Source organism: Puma concolor, chromosome D2 (assembly GCF_028749965.1).
Source record: "Puma concolor isolate L17-30 chromosome D2, mPumCon1.1.hap2, whole genome shotgun sequence".
In the NCBI taxonomy this organism is placed as follows: Eukaryota; Metazoa; Chordata; class Mammalia; order Carnivora; family Felidae; genus Puma; species Puma concolor.
Genome location: NC_141677.1, coordinates 47,181,478 through 47,200,172, shown reverse-complemented (window position 1 = coordinate 47,200,172; position 18,695 = coordinate 47,181,478). Strand labels below are relative to the sequence as shown.

Below are 18,695 nucleotides of genomic sequence, written 5' to 3'. Positions count from 1 at the left end.
CTAATTGCAAAGAGGGGGGAAAAAAATCTTTATAATGGATAGATCTATAAAATACCACTTTAACCAAATGATCACATTTTAGGCATACAAAACCCGGTGTTATATGCCTTATATTATGAATGAATACAATGTACACAAGAGCATCTAAGCCAAAAAATCTAAATATAATCCAGCATTTAGACCCAACCTTCTATTTTTAGGAAACACAGTGGCTGCAGATACAAATTAAATACCACAAGGAAACAATCAGACAAATTCAGAATGTGAAACATTCTGTAAGACAACTGGCCTGATCTCTTCCAGAAGCCAGGACCATGGGGAGAGCAAGTGGAGGTAGGACAAATGTAGTACAGTAGTCTCCCCTTATCTGAGGTTTTGCTTTCCATGATTTCAACCACTGGTCCTAAAGCAGATGATGCTCCTTCTGACTCACCGTCAGAAGATCAATAGTAGCCTAACACTACATCACAGTGCCTACATCATTCACCTCATGATGAAGTGAATGAATCACACAAGCATTGTATCATCATCACAAGACGGGTGTACAGTACAATAAGATATATAGGGAGGGACAATTTTCACATAGCCTTTATTATAATACATAGTTATGAACTATTTTATTATTATTGTTATTAATTTCTTGCTGGGCCTAATTTACAAATTAAGCTTTATTACAGATATATATGTATAGGAAAAAGTAGGGTTCGGTACTACCTGCAGTTTCAGGCATCCATTGGGGGTCCTGGAATGTATACTCCACAGAGCGGGGTGGGGGGTGGGAAGGGCACGGATTAAAAGTGTCTAAGGCAACAACAAATGTAACACATGAACTTTGATTGAATCCTGGTTTGAGAAACCTACCTACAAAATGGACAACAGAAGAAACTTGGATACAGAATAAAAATTAAGGTGTTTGGTGTTTTGGGGTTTGTTTTTTGTTTTTGTTTTTGAGAGAGCAAGGAGGGGCAGAGGGAGAGTGAGAGAGAGAATCTTAAGGAGGCTCCATGCCCAGGGAAGAACTGCAGGATGCAGGGTTCTATCTCACCACTGTGAAATCATGACCTGAGCCGAAATCAAAAGTCAGACACTCAACCAACGGAGCCACACAGGCGCCCTAAGTATGGAATTTTCAGAGTGACAAATATGTTCTAAAATTAGGCTGTGATGATGGCAGCATTATTCCATGAATAACAAGAAGAATTTTTTTTAACTTGTATATTTGAAATAGGTGAATTGTAATGGCGTATAAATTAAATCTCAACGAAGTTGTTAAAAAATTCTTAGCCCCTTTTTACTTGTGATATTACTCTGTGATATTTTCTATTCTGTTTCATTTAAAACCACGACATTAGTTGTGACCTCCTAAATTCATTCTCCACTAATGGGTCATGACTGGCAACTTGAAATACACTGCCATAGAGTCCTCTAACAGTAGAACTGATGCCCACATCTCCTATTATCAGGACCAATCTCATTCATGCTTCATGTCCCAGAAAAAGTCCAACTCTTCCTGGTCATCTTCTCTGAGTTCTTAACTGCCACATCCTCCATGTACATGTACAATGGAGGTGGTGTACATCCTCCATTTTACCGAATCCGTCACCTCTCCTCAGCCCTTCACTGGGCTGAAATTCCTAGTTTCTGACAAACTTAGCTGATTATACGTTTACCATTCCTTATTATCATCTGCCCTCCTTCCAATTCTTCTCCACTGATTAAGGATGTTCGCAACTCGTTCACAGTATCCTTACTGCCGTCACCACCTACTGACCACCATTCATGCAGACTAACCCCTTTAATACCTCAGCCTCTTTAATTCATTGGTGTCCTCATTTCCACAGACTTTTCATTCAATCCCACTTTAGCAGTCCATTTTCCAAAGCATCCTGGGTATTATCATTGCCAGAAACGATTATACCTGTTAAATCTCTATTTCAAGCATCCCACTCTGACCAACACACTCAATCCTTCTAGTTCATTACTTTATCCAATCCCACCCACCCCCAACAATTCTAATTGAAATTTCCAATACATTAATGCTACCACTTCCTTACTATCCATTCTGATTTCACCTCCTTTTCTTGTCCAGTTACGAGTTCACGATTCATCACCACTCCTGTAAGCACTCCCTTTAAAAAGCCCTTATTTTCCTTGTCCCTTCCTTTTTCCTTATTTTATAGTGACCTAGTTTTATGTGTCACTTTGGTTGTGCGGCAGTCCTGTTATTCAATCAAGCACAAATCTAAGTGTTGCTATGACGATATTTTGCAGATGTTGCTAACATCCACAGTCACTTGACTGTAGGTAAAGGAGATTATCCTCAATAATGTGGGTGAGCCTCATCCGATCCGATGAAATGTCTTAAGGGACAAACTGAGGTTTTCCTGAGAAAGAGGAAATTCTACTTCAGATCTGTAGCATCAACTCTTGCCCAAGAGTTTCCTGCCAGCCTGCCCTACAGATTTCCAACCTGCCAGCCTCCAACTGTGTAAGCAAATTCTTTGAAATTTCTTTATATATAAATATCTGCTACTGATGCTCTCTCTTTAGAAATCTGATACACCTAGCAAAACCTCACCCCAGAAGTTGATCTGCCTATCCGTGTTTGTATCTAACCAGTTAAATAATGCCAGCGGGGGGAGGGGGGGGGTCACAAAACCAGCCTGACTAATATCACTTTAAATTCAAGATTTCAAACCTTAAAAGAATAATTAATCAATACTTCCTGGCAAACTGCTTAAAACTTCCCAAACTCCCTTCCCCCTCTTGCCCATACCAAACTCATACTTCACTGAGAAAACTGAAACCAGGACAGAAGATAAAGGCTGAACACAAGAAGGATAAGCTTTCATCTTCTAACCACCAAACTTCCTTACAAGGGCACACAATTTTTCTGCATTTCCTCCTCTTTGATGGAAGACCTCTGTCTAACAAAGACCAATCTCTCTACTCATGCTCTCCATTCCTTTTCCTGTATATTCTCTTTTTCATTCACTAGACCCTATATTTTACTTTATCTACCCATTCACTCTTCTGTTTCAATTCATGGCTAATCTTTAAGAAGTTTTCTACATATACTATACCTGCATTTGCTCATTTCTCATTTACTCTTAAAAAAACTTTTCAGGGGCGCCTGGGTGGCGCAGTCGGTTAAGCGTCCGACTTCAGCCAGGTCACGATCTCGCGGTCCGTGAGTTCGAGCCCTGCGTCAGGCTCTGGGCTGATGGCCTGGAGCCTGTTTCCGATTCTGTGTCTCCCTCTCTCTCTGACCCTCCCCCGTTCATGCTCTGTCTCTCTCTGTCCCAAAAATAAATAAACGTTGAAAAAAAAAATTAAAAAAAAAAAAAAACTTTTCATTCAATGTATTTTGACTGATTTCAATTTGGTTTCTTTCTCTTCACTTCAGTAAAACTCATCAACGTCACCAGCAATTTCCCACATAATCTTTCTGTGCCTGCTTCCTCATCTATAAAATGGGAAAAACGCTGAACAGAGTCTACCTCATAGGACTGTTGTGTGATGTTTAAACACTTTAACATAGGTAAAGCACTAGAACAGTGCTTGGTATATGATAAGTATTGAATAAGTATTAGCTATTATTAGAACATTCTGGATTCTTGTTTTCCCTCGGTTTTGATTATTTATTTCTATCTGCTTATTCAACAGTGTGTGAGTCCTGGAGGAGTAAATCACCTCAGATTTTTGTGGGGCAGGCAGAGGTGGAAAGATACAAACCCAACTATGAAATCTCCATTAAACAATTAAATTGAATTGAATTTCAGCCAAATATCTTCAACCACGACATAATTTCACAAGGATGAGATACCTCAAGCCCAATAGTCAAATCAAACCCACTCCTTCCACTCATTCCTCTACCTCCATGCTTTCCAGTCTTGCAGATTTTTGCCAGCATCATTTTTCTAAGTCTAAGTCCTTCCTCTCCACATTGATTTGCTGCTCACTTCTATATAGCTTGACTCTCCACTTTGATTATATGTTTCCAGACAGCAGACTAAGTTATACTTCCAGAAACTGCCTCTGGGTGCTATGTACATAGAAAACTATCTATAAGTAATACCAAATAAGAGACAAAAAAGTTATTTACTAATTCTGCATTTACTGTCAAATGATGACTAGCTTGTCTACTTGACGTTTTGGAAACCATGATTCAAGTCTATTTAATGTTAATGTTAAAAAACTACACATTGCCCTAATTACTCTCATAATCCCTCCTGAATTGCACTACTCACGTCCTTTATTTTTTTAAAAAATTTTTTTTTTAACGTTTATTTATTTTTTTGGGACAGAGAGAGACAGAGCATGAACGGGGGAGGGGCAGAGAGAGAGGGAGACACAGAATCGGAAACAGGCTCCAGGCTCCGAGCCATCAGCCCAGAGCCTGACGCGGGGCTCGAACTCACGGACTGCGAGATCGTGACCTGGCTGAAGTCGGACGCTCAACCGACTGCGCCACCCAGGCGCCCCTCTACTCACGTCCTTTAAATACTCAACAAGTATACAGATATTTTGATCTTTGTTTTATACACTGTGGAAGAAAACTATGTTTAAAAATCACTAAAAGCTCGGAGAGGGGAGGTAAACCTGGAGAAAGTGAAAAAGGATACATGGTTTATACCTGATAATAAAAATTTCAACTACAGAATTACTACAAATTACAAGTTTTAAAAGGGAGTTTAACATACAAATTATTATTAAATATACAAATTAATTAATGAGCAAAATAAACAGCTTTCTTATATATACAATCAAGTAGAAGATAAAATGAAAGATGCCATTTCTAACAGAGAAAAGAAAGAAAAAAAATTAATAGCAAAAAACCTAAAAATGCTATTAGGAACCCAAAAAGGGACTTGAAGAAATGAAAAGATTAAGGTTTTCCATATTCTTGGATAGAGAGACACGACACTTTCATAAAGCTGCCAATAAATATGAAGAAAACCCTAAACACAAAGTGAATCTATGTGATAGAAGTTAAGGTGGGAGGGGTGGTGTACAAGAAGAGATATTAACTTGAAAAGAGCATAAGAAAACTTTCTGGGTAATGGTAATGTTCCAGATCTCGATCTGGGTGTTGCACAGAATATATACATAGGCAAAATTCACTGGGCTATACATTTAAGGACTGTGCATCTTACTACAAATTTTACCTTCATAAAATAAAAAAATCAAGTCATCCCAACAGAAATGGTAACTAAACTAAATGGACTGATTGCAAAATTTCATATAAACAAGATGGAAGTCAGAAAAGATTTTGAAGAAGAAAGGGAATTAGCCCTAACAGAAAACACAGTATAAAATACAATAATTAAAACAGGATGGTTTGGTTCCCAAATGGGCAGATAGGTCAGTGGACCAGAAATGGTCCCAAATACACATGGAAATCCAGTAAATTATAAAGGTGGCATTTCAAATCTGTAAGACAAAAACTGTTATTCAATAAATCATGTTGGGACAACTGGATGGTTATGTGGTAACATAAATAAGGTTGGACCTATATATCAGACCTTACTCCAGAATAAATTCCAAATAAGTAAAAGAATTAAAAGTACAAAAAGAGAGTGAGAAAAGAACAAAGAAACCATAAAAGTTCTAGAAAAATGACATTTGAGAATTCTTGCATAGTCTTTAGCTTAGCAAAAGACTTTCTAACCATAACATGCAATTTAGAAGTCAGTAAAGATTGGTAAGCATTTTAACTATTGGGGAAAAAAATTCAGAATGATAAAATCACCATAAAGAAACCAAAAAGTGAAGAGCAAACTAGGAAAAATATTTCCAAAAATTAGCATAGAGCTATTTTCCCTAATATCAAAATAAATTCTACAAATCTAAAAAGATGAGTAACAAAGTGATATAAAAATAGGCAAGGATATGGACAGTTCACAATAAAAAAACTATAAATAGCTCTTAAAAGTAAAAATATGTTTAATGTCTCTCATAATGGCAGGGCTGGTGAAACCAAGTTGGAACAACTTCTACAAATGTTATTTTGGCAATGTCTGTCAAATTTAGAAAGGCACATACATTCTGATCTAGCAATTCCACTTCTGGATATGTATCCTACACATTTCTATGCAAGTGTTAAATGATGTATATTTAAGGTAATCCACTTGACCATGGCTTTTGACAGCAAAAGAACAACCTAAAACAACTAGATGTACATCAAAAAAGGGGCTAGTTAAATCAATGTTACACCTGTAAAATGGTGTTATGATCTGAATTTGTGTCCCCTTTGGAACTCTGGGAGGTAATTAGTACTGTAAGAGCTTGTGAAGATAGGACCTCAATGATGGGATCACTATCCTAAAAACAGGAAGAGAAAGCAGACACTCCCTCTCTCCAAGTGAGGACACAATGAGGTGACATCTGCAAGCCAGGAAGAGTCCTCACCAGGAACCAAATCTCTGAACACCTTGATCTTGCACTTCCCAGCCTCTAGAACTAGAATGCCTATTGTTTAAGCCACCCAGTCTATGATATTTTGTTATAGCTGTCCCAGCTAAGACAAATGACACACTGTGAAGGTGTTTAAAAAATAAACTTGGTATTTACATAGGAAATCATCTCTAAACTATATTGTTAAGTTAAAAATAAAAGATAAAGGATACTGTGCAAAGTATGCAACAACTCAGTGAATAAGGAGGTGAAGTCAGAGGACATACATTACATATGTAAGACACACAATTCCTCATTGGCAATTCTGAAATCTGTCAAGCTCAGAAAAATAAGTTTTTTATAAGCTTAGTACAAACCTACTTGGTGTCAAAATCTGACAAAAATTTCCATAAGACTTTATAATCTTTATTTATCTTTAGTGTACTATTTATGCTTTTGAACAGAAATATTAACATTTAATTACAGGATGCTACACACTTCCCCCCCTCCACTAGGGATTTTGAATGAAATGGTCGATGCACTATATTACCTTTCTGCAGCAACCTCCCCCCCCCCAAAAAAAACCCCAAAAAACAACTAATTCTGAAACGCATCTGGATCCAGGGTTTTGGACAAGTAATTGTGTATTTACTTGCACATACATTAACTTCTTTACAGGGATTCACAGGAAACTTAACACTGTTTCCATGTGGAGGAAGAGAATGGGAAGGATATTTTTTACTATATCTTTCTCAATCTTTGGAATTCTGAATCAAAATGAGTAAGTTACTTAGTCTAAATATAAATAAAATTACTAAAACTTTTTTAATTCTCAGCCAGAAGCTTTGGTTTTTGTTTTGACTAAAAAGTAACCCTTTCTTAAGTCACAGAGAAATCTATACAGTGATGGCTTTCCTTTATTTCATTTTTGGTTGACCCTTATGGCAGCTGCGATTCACTCTGTAAAGAGCAAGTCAGAGAAGGGTGAGTATCCATTCCCATTAACAGCTTTTAGAAAACAGCAAGTTCCTGATGTGTTAATGTCTCATGCCAAGCAAAGGCGGTGTGCTTGGCTCTTTTCTTTCCTAGTGACCCTAAAAATATGTTGGGGCTTGAGCCCCTCAGCAACAGGAAGCAGTGAAACCCATATTTCTCTGAGAAAAATTTAAGAAAAATGCTCCTAGCATAAATCTAGCTTTAAGTCTTCAGAGCTTCAATACTGCAGAGTTTGAGGATTCTGGTTAATATGTGAATAGCATCTTTTCTATCTGCTTTTCATATACTTCTTTTAATATCCTATTGTGCTCCAAAATGCATTTGAGATGACTATAAAGTTTGTCTTTTCTCATGATTTACATTTTGACTTATCTGTACCATGTCACAACTTGAACCAGAAATTAGGAAAGAAGACATCTTGCTTTTTGCGGTTCATCTAGTGAGTATATTTTACTTTATTTTTTAAATAAAGTTTATTTATTTTGAGAGAGAGAGAGAAAGCAAGCATGTGGGGGAGGGGCAGGGGGGAGGAGAGAATCCCAAGCAGGCACCACAAAACTGTGAGATCATGACCTGTGCCAAAATCAAGAGTCAGACACAACCTACTGAGTCACCCAGGTGCCCCTAGTAAGTATATTTTAAAAGGCAAGGTAAGGGGCGCCTGGGTGGCGCAGTCGGTTGAGCGTCCGACTTCAGCCAGGTCACGATCTCGCGGTCCGTGAGTTCGAGCCCCGCGTCAGGCTCTGGGCTGATGGCTCAGAGCCTGGAGCCTGTTTCCGATTCTGTGTCTCCCTCTCTCTCTGCCCCTCCCCCGTTCATGCTCTGTCTCTCTCTGTCCCAAAAATAAATAAACGTTGAAAAAAAAAAAATTTAAAAGGCAAGGTAAGAGATGTATGGTTTGGAAGTCGCCAAATGCTCCACCATCCAGCACTCAGGCCTCAAGATGAAAGAAATTCCCAATGAAATGCCTAACAATATCTGGTTCCTTGAATTAGGACATAAGTGTACTTACGTTTGTCCTTATTTCCCATCAAGTTATACTCACTGAAAGGAAAGACTAACTTCTACTTCCTGTTGCCCCCACATCACCTAATTCCTGGATTGGTGTAGATGGCTTCTCAATGAATACTGCCTATGTAAAACTAACATCATTTCATAGTTGCTGTCTTCAAGAAGGAGCAAGAAATTTGATGTACCAATATAACCACAGAAACACTACACAGAAAACAGAAAAACACAGGAAAAATATTTCCAGATGCCACTTATAAATAATTTCCCTCATTTTTCTAGAGACCTCTAGAAAATGCTTAATGAACTGTTGTGGTTACCCGGTCTCTGACAAATCTGCAATCTTCACAGAGTCAAAATTAAGATTAAAGATATAACAGTATTCCATTTGCTTCAAATACGGGTACATGATACAGCTATTCCCCATTCCTGGATTGCCATTCTTTTAGAAATCTGTCAAAATCAACCTAGGAAAGCTTGGACAATTCTCTGCAGTGGTAAAGGTAAACACGGCAAAATAACTTTGTATCAGAGAATGTGGCAAATAATTTTCTTTTAATATTTGTATCTGGAACGTTTCTAAATTTTAAAGCAGAGAGGATTAGTGGTACAAATGTTAAATCATTTCAGCCAATTCAGATTAGATACTAAGACAATCCAATTTTAAACAAACCCCAAAGATGCAGCGGAAAACAACTGGCATTTTGGAGAATTCAAATGTTTACTGTACATGAAATTAGTTTTTAATTTACTTGGCATTTTGCATTTGTTCCAAGTTAAAAATCTTAAGTGTTAATAATAGCTGAAATTTCCTGAATACTTTTATCTAGTATTCCAGGTACTATATTAGTGTCAAGCACTTCACATACAGTACCTTAAATTTTACAGCCCTATGAGATTATGTGCTATTATTACTCTCATTTGACAAATAATAAAACAAGCCCAAAGATGTTATATACCCTGAACTAACCTGGCCATTGAATTAGATTTGGAGCATGAATGTGAACTCAGAGATGACCCTAAAGCCCATGTTAACAACCACTATTAAGTTTGGGCTCCTTAACTTTCTAAAGAATTGGCAGATTTTAACCAAACCTGATGTATCAGGAGACCGGGTACCAGGAGACAGACATGTATTAACACCACGTTAGCTATATTTATGATATAATCCACCACCCTGAAAAAGAATGGCGGCTAGTAAGTTTTCTTACATATTCACATATAATTTAAAAAACAGATTTCAACGAAATTTAGCCGGTCCAGATATTCGGGGCAGGCTTTTGTTTGGGGAAAGCTCTCATAAATCTTTTAAAAGAACATAAATTCACTGTTTAGATATGCCTTTAGTCCCATGTCTGATCATAAGCTTCTTAAGGCTAATAAACTCTTCATTTTCACATCTTCCACTAACCCTCTGAGAGTAATGGAAGTCTCATTAGCAAGCATGGTGCTGTAAAATGAATAAAATCTATCATTCAAAAACTCTTAGGTTACTGTGAAGCTTTTTTCTAGAAGAATGGGTATTACAGAAAATATCTGACTTAACAATTTTCTCTGCTTCTGAAAATTACGAAAGTCTAAGTTTCACTGCTGTTCTTGACACAGGATTCTGATTATCACCCAAGGACTCTTTTTGTCCTAGTATGTTTTCTGAAGAAAAACCTATCTGGTAACATTTCTATCAAAAAAGAGTTCCAACAGCTTCACTTTATAGTTCTAAATCCAAAGAGGCTAAGCAACTTTTCTATGGCTCTAGAACTCAATGGCAAAGTCCAGAAGACAGAACTGAGAAGTGAACCCAAGTTTGATTCCTGGACAGGTCTAGTTTCACCTACTGCCCTGAATGATAGGACAGCTCTTATTTCAATACTCCTGTCATCTTTTAGGTAGTAAAGTCTGTTGACTCAGAACTCATTTCTGAAATCAGAGTTCAAGTTAATCTGCATAAGAGAAGACAAATTTTCTAAATGTTCATGTAAGAGCTTATGACTAAGACAACAAGCATCACAGCTCACTGAAATAGGCAAATGATTCATACCTAGAGTTATGTGGCTATAATGACTTCCTTGCACTACATGAATCAGAAAGGCTACTACCTATACCATTGACTTGACCAGAGACCTCTAGAGAGCTGGCACTTTCATGTCAGACATTATTTGACACTTCTATATTTGCAACACAGCATCTAAACTACCTGGTCGATTCAAATGTGTCCAAATTCACTTCACAGACAAATCAGACTAACATGAACCAGACTTCCCATCCAAGTACTAACCAGGCCCGACCCTGCTTAGCTTCCGAGATCAGAAGAGATCGGGCGCGTTCAGGGTGGTATGGCCGTAGACAACTTGAACCAGACTTCTATTCAACAACTTCTTCAACTGCCACTAGGATAATCACTTAAATAATTTCAAGTTGTTTCACTTGAGAATCTTCACAAGGTCATTTCCATAATATTAGGCATTGAGTTAATATTCTAACATCATTAATTTGGGTGGAATTTATTCTTTAATTGCCTTCCCAAGTGGCCTTTCTCCCAGGATCTAAAGGAATTTAAAGGGTATAGTTTCCACCTGTTCTGGGACACTTAAGGAGAGCCCATTTCAGTGCTATCTCTTCCTTTTAACATAATTTAGAGTAGAATGAGGAATGACTACTAATGGGTACAGGGTTTATTCTTGGGGTGATGAAAATGTTCTGGAATTAGATAGTGACCAATGCAAAACTTTGTGAATTCACTAAAAACCACTGATGCACACTCTAAACGGTAAGTCCTATGGTATGTGAATTGTATCTCAATAAAGCTGTGATTTTAAAAAACAAAAGAATTTCATAAACAAAACAAAATAAACTGGTTTCACATGTAACCTGACAGTGAGCTACTGCCAAAGGATTGTATCAGTAAACCTTACTGAAATCTGACATACTAGGCAAAGCAATGAAAGTTTGGGATCTCAAGATTTTCATTCCTTATCTTAATAAAGTATCATTTCCTTTTTATTTGTACTCTACATCAGATATTAATGGGCTCACCTCAAATTCGCTCATATCCAAAACAAATGCTAAAATTCATTAAGCAGTGAGTGGGAAAAAAGATGTAACTTGGGATAAATCGGTATTATTTGGAGTTTTAGGCCCATATGCTTCACCAAGATAGAATTTTAAATTAAATATTTCTAAAAAAAATGCTATTAGAAGTTAAACATTTCTTTTTTTTAATTTTTTTTTTAATGTTTATTTATTCTTGACAGAGAGACAGAGCATGAGCGAGGGAGGGGCAGAGCAAGAGGGAGACACCGAATCTGAAGCAGGCTCTGAGATATCAGCACAGAGCCCGACTCGAACTCACAAACTGTGAGATCACGACCTGGGCTGAAGTCAGATGCTTTAACCAACTGAGCCAACCAGGCGCTCCTAGAAATTAAACATTTCTAATAAAACTTTTAGGTAGCCTATTTCCCATATTCTAGCTTTTCTGCTTAGTCATCAGAAACTTCAAAAGCAATAGTCACCAAAAGACAAATGCAATCATTTTTAGACTCCTATTGAAACATCACTGTCTGTGCATGATACACATACTTAAAAAAAAACATTTTAGACGAGGTTTTATTTTAGGATAGCAAATGGTTTAGAAGGGATAGAAAAAAATTGATACTGAAATTGATAAAGACTGGACTTTAAATCTTATTGACTGTAAAGAGCTTTTCATCAATCAGACTTTTATTGAACACTTACTATATTCCAGGCTAGGTGCTGGAGACACAGATGCAAGACAGGCCTGTCCTCAAGGAGGTCCCATTTTGATTTCTTGCTTGCTTTTGTCAGGCACAGCACTAAACATGTTCACTTAGAGCATCTGCCCTCCTAGGTTAACCCACAGCAGGAAAATCTGAGATAGACATTACAAATGACTGTAAGACTGTAAGGCTGTTAAGACTAAAAAGTTAGATTTGGAAATAAATAAAGCTGTTGTACATTTAGACCAACTTCCTAACTCTACTTCCTAATACAACACTGCACTCTAAGTTCCAGATTGTACTACTAACAAAAAATAGTGAAATGACCGAGAGTATAACTAATACCTTTTTTAACACTCATCACTTACATAACTGTATCATTTAAAGGCATATCTATATTTCAAAGCATCCTCTTCCATTAAAAGATATTTCCCTTTACCTTCAAACTCTCCATCTGAGTACAGTACTGAACAGTTGCTGAATGAATGAATGAAATAAACAGATGTTCTAATTGTCAAGAAGATACTTGCTGGATGCTTGTCTCCAAACACAATGGACTGACAGACCAGAATTCTACCGAAGACTACTGAATTTCAGAGGTAAAAATAGTAACCACTGAACACTGATACCATGTAGTCAACATGTTATTAAGTTCACAGTAAACATCTGATAGGGAACTCTCAGAAATAAAAATCAAAAGCGTTCATCGCAACACTCTAAACCGGACTTGATCCTACCATCTAAGGATTGGGAACACAAGGGCAAGACAAAGAGAGGAGAGGGTGGGGTGAAAAAGTCAAAAGGTCACCACCGAGTGACCCTCAAGAGAAATGCCCGCTGACCACTGAAGCTCGCTCACAGCGTGATGGACACCTTCCACGCAAGTCGCGGGCCGGGCTCCCCCTCACAGCCCAGCGCTGAAAGCCACCCCAGCCTTTTTCGAAGCTGCTGCCTGTGTTCGCCCAGAGCCTTAGCACAAAGAAACCACCGAGAAACAAACCACGGACCCTGTGGGCGCCAGGAAGGCGTCCGGACCCGGCAACCGGAGGAGCGCTCTCATCTCCCCATCGCCGGGAGAGGCAGCCAGGGCGCGGCGGGCCGCCCAGGCGCCTCCGTCCGGACCTTCCTCGAAGTGTTTCAGAACTTGCCGCCCGCCGCTTCCCCCTCCCCCCCCACCTCCCCGCTCCATTTTCCCCTCCCGACGCGGATGCGGGACCCGTGCAAGGAGGGCGCGCGAGGACTGACGGGTGGAACTGAAGTGGCGGGCCGGGGGCTGACGGCCTGGGCGCGCCGGGTCTCGCAGCCCCACGCCCCCTGGCCGGCCCCAGCCTCCCCAGCCGCTATTGTTCCCGCGCCGCCCCCGCCCGCCGCGCGCCCCCAGCCGGCGCGCGCTCCCGCCCCCCACTCCCGGGAGGGGGTCAAGGCTGAGGAGAAGGCGGCGGCGGTGGCGGCGGCACAATAACATAAACACGGCGGGGCCGCCGGCCGCCCCGGCCCTGCGGCACCCGCCGCACTCACCCCGCAACGCAGCGAACGGCGACAGGAAAGCCCGCCGGCGGGACTGGCGCCGTCCAGGCGCTCGCCACGGCCGTTACCCAGGGCTGCTCGCGGCTCTGCGTTCCCGGCCGCGTCGTCCGGCCTCGGCCGCTCCGCTGAGTAACAGGGACGCGGGCCGTCACCGCGCACGCCCGCCCACGTCATCGCGCAGGGCCCCACCCCCGCGCCTCGCACACGGCTCTTGGGGCGGGGCAGCCTCGGGGCCCGGATTGCGGGGGCGGGGCTCGAAGTCTGGGGCGGGGCTACTATAGGGGCCGGGAGGACTTGCGGAGGTCGCCTGGAGGCGGAGCTGCGGGGAGAGCTTTTGAGGGCCAAGTGTGAGGGGCGTGTCGGGGAATCGGAGGGGGCGGGGCCCTGCTCTTGGCACGTGGCGGCGTGTGGCCGGAACTCTAGGCTGCTGGCCGGGGGCGGTCCACCCGTGGGAGCCAGATCTGCTGGGGCTCGTTGCCTCAGGGTTTGAAAGCAGGGTGTGCTTAGACCAGACCCACGCGGGGAGGAGGCACCCGGATTCTGAGCACATACCCGCGAGACAAAATGTCCATTACATTGACCGACATTACGTTCCATTCTGGGAACATGTGCCCGGGGCCCAGCAACCTACAAGAAGGAATTGTTCTTTTCAGCCTCCTTGGAAAAACCTGCCTCGTGTTTTCCCAAAATCCACCTCGTGCCAGATTCAATGCATTACCTGATTTATCTTTCACCCCAGAAGAGACAAATTGGGAAGCCCTTAAATATCCAACAATGGGTGGAAAGGTGTCTAAATTACATACATCTTATGCAATGGAATATATTTTATCAATTTAAATGCCACGTGTTCAAGAAACTCAAGGATGCAGGAAAATGTTCCAATATATCATTAAGAGAAAGAAGGAGGTCTGCCTATATAATGATCCTACCTATATATTATGTATACATAGAAAAACCTGAAAAGAAATCTGCCAAATTATTTTAACAGTAGTTTATCATTGGACTGTGGAATGAAAGGTGAATTGGTTCTCTTTTACACTTGGGAATTTTTTTTTCCATGGTTTCTAAATGGAACAGTTATGTTCATAATCAGAAAAAAAAGTACATTAATAATGAATATAAATATTTGTTGAATAAATGAGTGAATTCAGGTACACCATCTTCCCATGTCCTGGTGGGCTGGCCTGTTTCCAATGATTCTGAAATGAAAAATAAATGCGAGCAATCATTCATACATTCTCTTCCCATTTCCTTGCTTCCTTTTAGGCTTCTTTATTTCCTTCCTTCATATTTCCAGTAAATATGTATTTTATACCCATTCTGTGCAAGGCACTGTGCTAGCACTACAATGGAGCTTAAAGATGTAATGAACATAATAAGGAATTAATAATGGTAAACAAATGCAAAATGATCACTGCATTATAATATAAATTGATATTGATATAAGGTATTATGAAACCAATTAATAGAATTAATAAGGCTAGGAAAGTCTTCCCTGAGGCACTGCCTCTTAAGCTAAGAGTAGATTTAACTGGGCAGAAAATATTTCAGACAGAAGTAACTTGGTGTGTAAGGGTCCTATGATGGCATATAATTGCTTATAATATTCTCTTATTGTTTTTATTTCTGCTGTGTTGGTTGTGATCTCTCCTCTTTCATTCTTGATTTTATTTATTTGGGTCCTTTCCTTTTTCTTTTTGATCCAACTGGCTAGTGGTTTATCAATTTTGTTAATTCTTTCAAAGAACCAGCTTCTGGTTTCATCTGTTCTACTGGTTTTTTGGTTTTGATAGCATTAATTTCTGCTCTAATCTTTGTTATTTCCTATCATCTGCTGGTTTTGGGTTTTATTTGCTGTTCTTTTTCCAGCTCCTTAAGGTGTAAGGTTAGGTTGTGTATCTGAGATCTTTCTTCCTTCTTTAGGAAGGCCTGGATTGCTATATACTTTCCTCTTATGACCACCTTTGCTGCATCCCAGAGGTTTTGGGTTGTGGTGTTATCATTTTCATTGACTTCCTTATACTTTTTAATTTCCTCTTTAACTTCTTGGTTAGCCCATTCATTCTTTAGTAGGATGTTCTTTAGTCTCCAAGTATTTGTTACCTTTCCAGATTTTTTCTTGTGGTTGATTTAGAGTTTCATAGCGTTGTGGCCTGAAAATATGCATGGTATGATCTTGATCTTTTTGTACTTACTTAGGGCTGATTTGTGTCCCAGTATATGGTCTGTTCTGGAGAACGTTCCATGTGCACTAGAGAAGAATGTATATTCTGCTGCTTTAGGATGAAATGTTCTGAATATACCTGTTAAGTCCATCTGGTCCAGTGTGTCATTCAAAGCCATTGTTTCCTTGTTGATTTTTTGATCAGATGATCTGTCTGTTGCTGTGAGTAGGGTGTTGAAGTCCCCTACTATTATGGTATTACTATCAATGAGTTTCTTTATGTTTGTGATTAATTGATTTATATATTTGGGTGCTCTCACATTTGGCACATAAATGTTTATAATTGTTAGGTCTTCTTGGTGGATAGACCCCTTGATTATGATATAATGCCCTTCTGTATCTCTTGATACAGTCTTTATTTTAAAGTCTAGATTGTCTGATATCAGTATGGCTACACTGGCTTTCTCTCAGTGACAATTAGTATGATAGATGGTTCTCCATCCCCTATTTTCAATCTGCAGGTGTCTTTACATCTAAAGTGGGTCTCTTGGAAACAGCATATAGACAGATCTTGTTTTCTTATCCATTCTGTTACCCTATGTCTTTTGATTGGAGCATTGAGTCCATTGACATTTAGAGTGAGTACTGAAAGATATGAATTTACTGCCATTATGGTGCTTGTAGGGTTGGAGTTTCTGGTGGTGTTCTCTGGTCCTTTCTAATCTTTGTTGCTTTTGGTACTTATTTCTGTATTTAGTTCTATGTATCTATATATCTATATTTTCACCTTTTCTCCCCTCAGAGAGTCCCCCTTAAAATTTCTTGCATGGCTGGTTTAGTGGTCCCAAACTCCTTTAATTTTTGTTTGTCTGGGAAACTTTTTATTTCTCCTTCTATTTTGAATGACAGCCTTGCTGGATAAAGAATTCTTGGCTGCATATTTGTCTGATTCAGCACATTGAATATATCCTGCCACTCCTTTCTGGCCTTCCAAGTTTCTGTGGATAGGTCTGCTGCAAACCTGATCTGTCTTCCCTTGTAGGTTAAGGACTTTCTTTCCCTTGCTGCTTTCATGATTCTCTCCTTGCCTGAGTATTTTGTGAATTTGACTATGATATGCCTTGTTGATGGCCAGTTTTTGTTGAATCTAATGGGAGTCCTCTGTGCTTCCTGGATTTTGATGTCTGTGTCTTTCCCCAGGTTAGGAAAGTTTTCCACTATGATTTGCTCACATAACCCTTCTACCCCTATTTCTCTCTCTTCCTCTTCTGGGACCCCTCTGATTCTGATGTTGTTCCTTTTTAATGAGTCATTGATTTCTCTAATTCTTAAATCGTGCTTTTTGGCCTTAATCTCCCTCTTTTTTTCTGCTTCATTGTCCTCTGTAAGGTTGTCCTTGATATCTCTGATTCTCTGTTCTGCTTCATCCATCCTTGCCGCCGCTGCATCCATCTGTGATTGCAGCTCAGTTATAGCATTTTTAATTTCATTCTGGCTATTTTTTACTTCTTTTATCTCTACAGAAATGGATTCTAATCTATTTTTGACTCCAGCTGGTATTCTTATTATTGTGATTCTAAATTCTGGTTCAGACATCTTGCTTGTATCTATGTTGGTTAAATCCCTGGCTGTCATTTCTTCGTGCTTTTTCTTTTGGGGTGAATTCCTTCATTTTGTCATTTTGAAGGGAGAAAAGGAATTAATGAGGAAGAAAAATTAAAATTAAAAATATTAAAATTAAATAATTAAAAACACAAACACACACACAAATCGAATTAATGATGCTAGATTCTAAGTGTGTTTTGTCTGGGTGTTGATAGTGGTTTGACAGATTAGAGAAAAAAAAGGGGGGAGAGAAAAACAAAGAAATCGTTTGAGAATTTGAAAAATGAATACACTGATGTAGACTAAAATAAGATGATGGGAGTAAAATAGAATTTGAAAAAATATACACAAAAGTAGAGAATAAAGTAGAAAAAAATTAAAGAAAATTAATAAAAATTAAAAATAAATATGAATATTTTCTTTTTCTGTATTCAAGAAAACGAAAAGAAAAAAGAGAAAAAAGATTTTTAAAAATTTTAAAAAGGAAATTGTTTGAAAATTTGAAAAAGTGAATACACTGTAGTATATTAAAATAAAATGATGGAGGTAAATAGAATTTGAAAAAATTTACATAAAAGCAAAAAATATAGTAAAAAAATTAAAGAAAAATATTTTTAGTAGAAATTGAAAGTAAAAATTAAGTTTTTCTCTTTCTGCATTCAAGAAAAAGAAAAGAAATGAAAAAGAGAAAAAAGAAAAAGAAAGAAAAAAAAGGAAATCATTTGAAAATTTTAAAAGGTGAATACCTTGACGTAGACTAAAATGATGGAAGTAAAATAGAATTTGAAAAAATTTACACACAAGTAAAAAATATAGTAATAAAATTTAAAGAAAAATATTTTTAAGAAAAATTGAAAATAAAAATGAGTTTTTTCTCTTTCTGTATTCAAGAAAAAGAAAAGAAGTGTAAAAAAGAAAAAAAAAGGAAGATAGAAAATTGAATAGATGGACCTGCTAACAGATTGAAGTAGGACTGAAATTATTTCGTTTTCCCCTAGAAGTCAGTCTATGTAGCGCTTTATAGTCCATAAACTAAGCCGGGGGTGAGATTTGGGTTCTTGAGAGGAAAGTTGGCCCAGTTGGGTGGGGCTCAGTGTAACAGCTCCGTTCTCCACTAGATGGCGCTGCTAGCCTACTGGGGTGGATTGTTGTGGCACTGGTAGGTGCGTATGTGCATGCGCAGGAGCGGTGAAAATGGCACCATCCAGCCACCCAGTCTGTTCTCCCGGATCAACAATCACTCACCCGTCCTCTGTCTTCAG

The 18,695-nt window shown here is 39.0% G+C and overlaps 1 protein-coding gene across 4 annotated transcripts in view; it reads right to left on the bottom strand.

The window, feature by feature from the left end:
- The window catches only part of MAPK8 (mitogen-activated protein kinase 8), a 101,584-nt gene extending 87,770 nt beyond the window's left edge, over positions 1-13,814 (bottom strand). For 3 of the 4 annotated variants that reach the window (XM_025918398.2, XM_086680242.1, XM_025918399.2), the window contains exon 1: positions 13,656-13,814. The gene's annotated coding sequence lies outside the window, so the exon portion shown is untranslated. Of the gene's footprint in view, positions 1-12,135; positions 12,290-13,655 lie in introns of all 4 variants that reach the window. The other variant, XM_086680240.1, reaches the window with a different exon arrangement.
- Between the last annotated feature and the right edge of the window lie 4,881 nt (positions 13,815-18,695).